The following is an 8110-nucleotide window of genomic DNA, read 5'->3' as shown; positions in this document are numbered from 1 at the left end:
TTTAAAATGACTTTCATTTGTTAATATACATATGGTGTCATGCCATTGCACTAATGAAAATTAGAAGATACGCACACTTTCAGACCTTTATGGGGTTTTTGGGTGGTGGTTGTATGTCCAAACTGCACACTTTTTTTTTTTTATGGCTTTAGTGCAAAGAACTGAGGTGGGTGGTTTTGATATTCATGTTGTGTTCAGGACTATAACTAATAAACTTTGGTTTGATTATCGTGGTATGGCACGACCCAATGTGGATTGGGAATCCCACGCAACTACACTTAGTCCTCTTCGATAAAGAATTCATGGGCTTTTTATGACTCTGATTTAAGTGGCGGTTCCTATTCCAGCTGTTCTTGGAGAAAAGCTGTTGGAAGCATAATGCTATATCAGTCGATTAAGTCTTAACACACAGCACTTACTGCTTACAGCAGACAACATCTTCCTCTGACAATAAAGGTTTCTTTAAACTGTATTGAGATGTTTTTTTTTTTTGTTATACATGCCACTTTAAATCACAGATGTCAGAAATATTTTAGCCACAACATGAGACTATATTCTAGACTATTCTGACCAAAAACTAGAATAATAATGATGCAGATTAAAGGTAGATCATAGAAGTCAATCAAAAAAAAAAAAGACTGACAAAACATTAACATTGAATACAGAGACAGGTAGAAGTCTAAAACTAGTCATTTCAAAATAGAACATGAACAAGACTTTGAGAGTTTAACAGAAGAAACAAGACAAGGTCTATTATCCAGTCTGGAGCAGCAGAGCCGATCATCAGGAGATTTTCCTGTTAGTCTGTTTGCATCATCAAGCTGACATGACTAGAGGGAGAAAATAAATTAGGAAAATTAATTTTATTGCCATTTACAAAGCTATAATTTGTTAATATGTGTATATATTTATATTATATTCTAAAGGCTTGAAGTTTCAGAGGATAAGACAGCAGAGACAGACAGGAAATTGGGGGAAAGAAGGTGAATGGGGTCAGAAAATGACCCAGGCCAGAATCGAGTCCCCGTCAGCTCTGATATGATAGGCCATCAGTCCTGTAATAAAGCACAAACAGAAACTACAATTAAGAAATGTATATTGGAAAGCTAAAATCATACTTACCTAATCACTTACCTGGCTTGTTGACTTTTTTTTTTTTGGCCTTGTTTTCGGATAGGACAGTAGAGACAGACAGGAAAATGGGGGAATGAGGTCGGGAAATGATTCAGGCTGGATTCGAACCTAAGTCCCCGACAGCTCTGATATGATTAGGCCATCAGTCCTGTAATAAAACACAAACCGAAACTACAATTAATAAATGGATATTTTAACTGGAATGACTAAAATCATTACATACCTGATCACCACGCACTGATCTTCAGAGCCATCCTTGCAGACCATTACAAGTATTGTTGAAAGAAGGCAAACAGATAAACATCATCCAAACCCAGATTTTAACGAATTTACAACACAATTAAAATAATCTGTCACAAATTTAGAATGTTGCTGCTCCAGTTTGTCATCTTTGATCTTATTATTTTCTTGAGAAAAACCTCCATCAATGTCAATGTTAAGATCCATTTTTTTTGGCATCAGTTTCCGTGTAGAAACCTTAAGTTTTTTTTTAATGTTTTATTGTTAAACAGATCACCACCAGAGGTCACATTACCGCGCCACTAATGGTCTGCACAAATGACTCAACTTTTGGCTAGGTTCACAAATATCAAACTTCAAAGATTCAAAAATCTAGACGTGGTAAAAATTACCACTTACAACTGTATTTGCTAGATAATTTAAACTGTTAAATATATGTAGAGGCATTATCCTAAGCTGTAGGGTGTGTGATTTTGTACTAGCAAATTTCGCGACCTTCGCAAACTCAGCCACTAAATGACGCATCCCTAAATTGACTCAGCAAATGAGAATGTGTATATATAATTACAGATGAAAACAAAATAAACTTACAAAAAGTAAACTCAAAGAAAGTAAAAATATAATTAATTGTGAAACAGAAAGATTTACAAAGCGTTAGAGTTTATGGAGAAAACGCAGCTGCAAACTATTGTTACTGTGAAAGCACAACGCGCGGTTCTTTTTTTTAAGCGAGCCGGCCGACTGGCACTTCATGATGGACCTCCAGGGTCTGATACATCGTCCAATCCCTTCCCCCCCCCCACTCCATTATAAAAATGGGGGGGCCCTTTCAGCTTCAATTCGCCTTTGTGCCGAACTTCCTCACATGTTACTAAATATTCTGACCATGGCCTTAGTGGAGTACGAAACAAGCGTTGCCCGTTTATTTTTTGATTATGTATAGCTATACTTTTAGATTTGGGGTTGTGAAGTTTTTTATATTTTTTGGCACTAACTGTGGTTCACAATTTATGAATCTATAAAATAGTATGAAAAGTGAGTAATTTTTTTTTACAATAAAGTTTACAATCCAATGTATTGAGTTCATTGTTTTTTTTTTTTTTTTTGAAGTGTAAATGCAAATGCATGATGAGACCATTGACCAGGACAGTATTTGTTGTGTGCTGTATGGGCAGTAGGATGTCCTCTTTAGAGAAAGCATTATTTTACGCCACCGCCATATCATGTGGGGACTTCCCGCTACCAGAATTGTTTTTATAGGAACGTTCTCCCAACAATGATCCGAGGTGCTTTTGGGTTCTGGGAAGCATGATTTTTTTTCCATTTTTCCTCAGACTTTAGAGAAAAGGAAATTTATTAAAATATGTTTGATGTTTCCGGGGGGGGGGGGGGGGGGGGGGAATGGGGGAGTGCTGCCCGGCAAAGTCGTTCTTTTCAACTATTTTTTACTTAAAATTCACATTGTCTAGACTTTTTTGTAAAAAATTTCAAACATGAAAAGATCCATCTATTGCCTTAAATTTTTTTAAGAGTCACAGAATCGGTGGGTATTTAGAAGGTATACGTATGATGTGTTCCGCTCGTACGCAGAGAGGGACATTCTGTAATCATATGTGAGAGCAAGGGGTCAAATCACCCTGCTATAAACAGCCTGAAAGAAAGAAGAAATAAGAACCGAGCACAGAACTCACCAGTACTACACGTTCTTCAGCCACACGCCTTAGATAAACTTGAAGAGAAAATACGTTTAAATCTCTCAAGATCTGATTCAACATACCCACAAACAGCATTACCAGACTTCAATTATACTAACCAGATTGACTTTACTTTCTGTCACACTGTGTCTACAGACAGTTCTTATTGAGCACAATTGACAGAGGTTTAGATGAGTCGGATGTCGTTCAGTGTAGCGAGATGGAAGGGAGAATTGTGTCGGTTTTTTGTTTGTGTTATGTTTGTTTGAGGTCACCATTCATTGAGAGCAGTGTGGTTTGCTTTAGGGTGGGGGGGTACACAGCTAGGGGTTGGGGGCTCGGCGTCTTGGGCGGGCTGCTATCCTTCTACACTAACACACGGAATGGGGGCCAACAGGGGTGTGTGGCTGAGGAGCGGAGTTGTCGTGGGTATCTCGCGTTTCGAGGTAAACATTTCGTGTATTATTGCTTAAAGTAAGATCAAGCACCATGTCTGCTTTAATACTAACAGCCGCAAAATGACTGCATTAAAAGTAGGTATTTAAATAACATGCAACTAGCAATGTAAAAAATAGATATAAGAAACACTGTTGTTGTGTTTCGAGCGGCGCACCATTTTTAACAGTGTACAAATATTGTCGTTGTTACTTTTTAAAAACATGTTTGTGTATCATTTACACTACAAGACATCACATTTGGCATATGAAACACATCAGTTGTGACATGCTTCTGTCCAGTTGCATACCTGCGAAACACATACAGAAATAAGAACACAGAGAGAACGTACAGATACTAAACAGGGCCCGTTAGATTTACTTTTTCCGAGCCTTGATCAGCGTCTCCCCCACATTCACGTTCATTGAACCTTTACGCCCCAAAGACTGTTGCGAAATAGTGAGAAAAATATGAGTTTTTATTGTCGTTAAGAGCACTTCGAACTCAAAAAGCATATTATATAACTGTCACAATTGAGGGGCCGTACTATTTTGCTACACCAGGCGTCGAAAATGAATGAGCAAGAATGAAACATATTTATTATATCTTAAATTAGTGCTGTCTGCCTCACCATATGTGGGGGTGGACAAGGGTGGGGGGTGACGGGAGGGGTGGGTCAAAGGCTGGGCCTGACTGTATGTTAAAAAACACTACTGATATGAGACTATCACTTTTTACACAGATGGCAGTAGAGAATAATTGTGCACCTCACGCAATCATTGGCCATCCTTTCACCCACTACTGCCTAGCAGTACCATATCATAACCATCTAACAAGGACAGGCGAAGTGAGATAGTCAGGGGAAGGGGGTTCGTCTTAAATCCTTATTATTAAATCCTGCCAAAAAATAATTAATACGATAATAGATGTCTTCCCATTTTTTTTTTGTTTCTTTTTTTACTTTTACATAACCGGACAGGATAGCATTGGAACAAAAATAAATAATTATAAATAAATAAATAAAAATATAATAATACATTTTTTGAGAGGACTATTGGTAATTTGTCAAACCATTGCAAATGACATCATCTGAGCGCGAACAACGACATCATCAGTGTGGCGGTGATGGTTTGTACAGTGATCTGCCGTCGCTTGCTGTAAAGAACTGGAGGGACAATTTCCAATAACAAGACGGAGGGGTTTAAAAAAGTGGAGTTGTGTATATAAATCCTAGAAATGTTACGGTAGCCATATATGTTAATGAATGCATGAATCTGCCCTGACCTCTTCATCTGTTTATAACTATATTCAACAAAGGGACTAAACCGTCGAACAAGCTAATTCTACCGGGAGCATACATTTTTGACCAACATTTTAATAAAAACTGTATTTGCCGAGATAAATCCAGAGGGGGAACGAGTTCAATACGGGGTATAGCACAATAATATGTTATTTTCCATCATCGTTAAGAATACACGTACCTAGCTATATAACGTTATACATTTTTTTGAACATGCGCCAATTTTTTCTGTCAAGGCGGGCGGTCTACGGCTCGGCGCCATGACTGCAGAAGCCAGGCCAGAAAAGGGGTCAGCGAGGATCCAGGCATGAGGGGTGCACGGAAAGGGGGTCTCACAGGGTGAGGAATCAGTGCTGGGGACTTCAGGTACACTGATTGTGATCTTGAGAGAGCGAGACAGAACGCGTTTTGAGTCGTAATAGCAGAGAGAACGAGTCCAGCTCCGCATGTTTGTTTGTCCGGTCTGGCTAGAGGTGTTACGGATCACGAAGCTCAACCGAGAATAAGAAAGTACACTTTCGGACAGGGCTCTATAGATTCGCTGTTTTCACCTGGCATAGCATCAGTGTGTCGCTTTTCAGGCAAGGACTGAGGTGAGAGAGAGTGTAAAAAGGGATGCCGATGGAGGTCTAGAATAATGACATGGATATGCTTAAATCACTTCAAAACATGCCATTCTGCCATTAATTATAGTTGGCTTATATCTCCACAAGATACCACGCCATAGCTGCTGTATCTCACACCCACGCAGCTCTAGAGCCCCCAGATGAGACGTTAGGCAGAGAAAGAAAATGAGAGAGGCCCTCGGGTAATGTAAACACATCCCATAACAGTTTCGTTTCTTTTATAGTTGGGGTAGTGGTAACATCATGAAATTAATACTTTTACGAAGCAAGGATGCATTAAATTTACTCACAAGATGAGAGTCGTAAATGACAGAAGAACAAGTCACTTTCTGGGGTAAAGCTGTAGAAGAAAAAATCGTATTGATGTCTGTGAGAATAGGAGTGTATGTTTTAAACATAACAAAAAATGTTTTTGACATGGCGGGTAGGGGGATAGGGCCTGACGTGGTTGAATTGAGATGGTTGACAATGGCGCTCTTGTTGTCTTACCAAGGAATGGTTGAGCGACCAACTGAAGTGGGAAAAAGTCACCAAGTTACGATCGCGTGATTGCTCCGAACTATGCTGTCGCTGACTGGGAAACGAGCGCTACACCTGGATTGAACTGGATGTGTCGGCCAAATCAGCTGTAGGTAAAATGACGCGACCTGAAACGATCAGTGCAACCCTGCTAAACTCCACATGCTTGTAGGAAATGAAGACAGGTATATGCGTGTTTTACTGTTATTGTCCATAGGTCTCTGTGCCTGGAAACTATGTCAGCTCGGTGCATCGAACGTCCTGGCTGATGTAGAAAGGCTTCTTCTCGGTGCAGGTCCACTTGTCTTTCACTTTGGCTCTACCACAACCAGGTGCGGCCAACAATAAATCAAACTTTAGCAACAAGGTATGACTGACAAAATTGCACTTAGGGTGTGTTTTTTTTGTTTAACACTATTCAGTGTTATACTGAGCTTTGGGCCCCATATGGGGGGGGTAATTATTAGAGCAGATTGAGCGTTGTCCCAAACCAGAAAGCACCAAAACTATCCATGGCACTGTGGGACTTAAAAAATCAATAATCTAGGCAAGGAGAACATGCATTAATCTTTTCTCTTAATGCAACTATACAGTCTGTGTCTTTCGCAGTTCTTAATAGAAAACAATAAAGTCCATTTTTATATGCAGCAACTGAAGAAAGTAGTAACGCACCAGGTGCATGATGGCATGACAATGATGAATCATCTTTTTGCATTTTTAAAAATCATTGCACCAGCAAATAGTTTTATGGGTATTACTAGAATGTTTACTTTACATTTACTTTATGTATGTTTGGTCTTTATTGTCTTTTTATTTTTAAATGAATAGTATCCACCTACTGTACTTCAATATTACATACTTCTTATTTTATAATTATATGTTATATAGATGATTGTGTTTTTTTTTTTTTCAAACACCTGCGATATTTGAGGAGAATATGGGGCTGCCTAAACGAAGAAAATAAAAAACCACAAAAACGAAAGAAGATAGATCCTTCCCTAAAGTCAAATAGCTGTCAATTATATGTTACACTACCATTCAAAACGTTTGGATGATCAGTACAATTGTTTATTTATTTATTTATTTTTGGCAAATTTCAGCTTTGCATAAGAGACTTCTTCCAAAACCATTCAAAAACTATTACTGACCCTCAAACTTTTGAATGGTAGTGTATGTCAGATTACAGAAGTAACATGACGTTGTGTGAATGTCATTTCATGTTGACTTATAAGTTCTATTCAGTATGCATCATCCAGACATATTAATAAAATGTGTGTTGAATGAGTCCTCTTTTTTCTCCATCTTTGGGTGTGTAGCTGACTTCCCAGCCTTGCAGAAGTGTTTTTTCCCCCCGCGCTGTGAGGGTGAACCGCAGGGCTAGTGTAGGTGGCCTGTATAATCAACACCTGCGCTTGGGTCAAAGGTTCGGGCTACCAGGCTCTGGTCCACTGCGCTTCAGCCTTCCAGGTGGATGTTTTGGCTAGTCCCTGGACCAGGAGCGTCTGTAATAATGAGCTTAAACGTGACCTGCCACACTTTGTACGTGTCGTCCTTCTGCCAAAAGTCCGGCGGAGATTGGTGGGAGCGCTCTAAGGACTGCCGACGAAGAAGACACGGGATGAAAAGATCCGGGAATACTTCTACGGCTTTCCGTGTGGAACTTCCTTTTACCCTCATGCCTTGTGATGTGCGTTTTTCAGAGGTGCGTATTTACAAAGATCGGTGTGCACCCTCAATTCCAGACTCCTGTCTCCCTCTGGGTATGTCCCAGGACGACACCCAGCTCAAACTCGTCCCAGTCAGCCCTGGCAGGGATTTAACCCCACCCATGTGCTGAGTGTGAGTTCGGTGGATGATGATGCCGAGGTGGGGTGCGGGACAGAGCAAGAGGGATTCTGGAGAGTCCCATCTGTGGCTTCATAGTTGTGACCGCAGTGGACACAGAAGCTAAAGGTGATGACGGTACTCTCACCAGCACCCCAGACCACTGCCGCGACACACTCTGCTCATCATGGACATTCGTTTTATTCGACATTAAATGAAGCATATACGTCTAGCAGAGATCTCCACTCAAAAGGGACACTATCTTGTCCCATCTGTTAAGTTCTTACAAAAATATTTATAGCTCTGTTTAATTTTCAAAGGGCAAATTTTAATGATTT

At 39.9% G+C, this 8110-nt stretch overlaps 1 pseudogene; it reads left to right on the top strand.

The window, feature by feature from the left end:
• The first annotated feature begins 5897 nt into the window (after nucleotides 1–5897).
• On the top strand, nucleotides 5898–7986 carry LOC122144470 (annotated as a pseudogene).
• The last annotated feature ends 124 nt before the right edge of the window (nucleotides 7987–8110 follow it).

Source organism: Cyprinus carpio, unplaced genomic scaffold, assembly GCF_018340385.1.
Source record: "Cyprinus carpio isolate SPL01 unplaced genomic scaffold, ASM1834038v1 S000006694, whole genome shotgun sequence".
Classification (NCBI taxonomy): Eukaryota; Metazoa; Chordata; class Actinopteri; order Cypriniformes; family Cyprinidae; genus Cyprinus; species Cyprinus carpio.
This window is presented reverse-complemented; position numbering and strand designations above follow the sequence as displayed.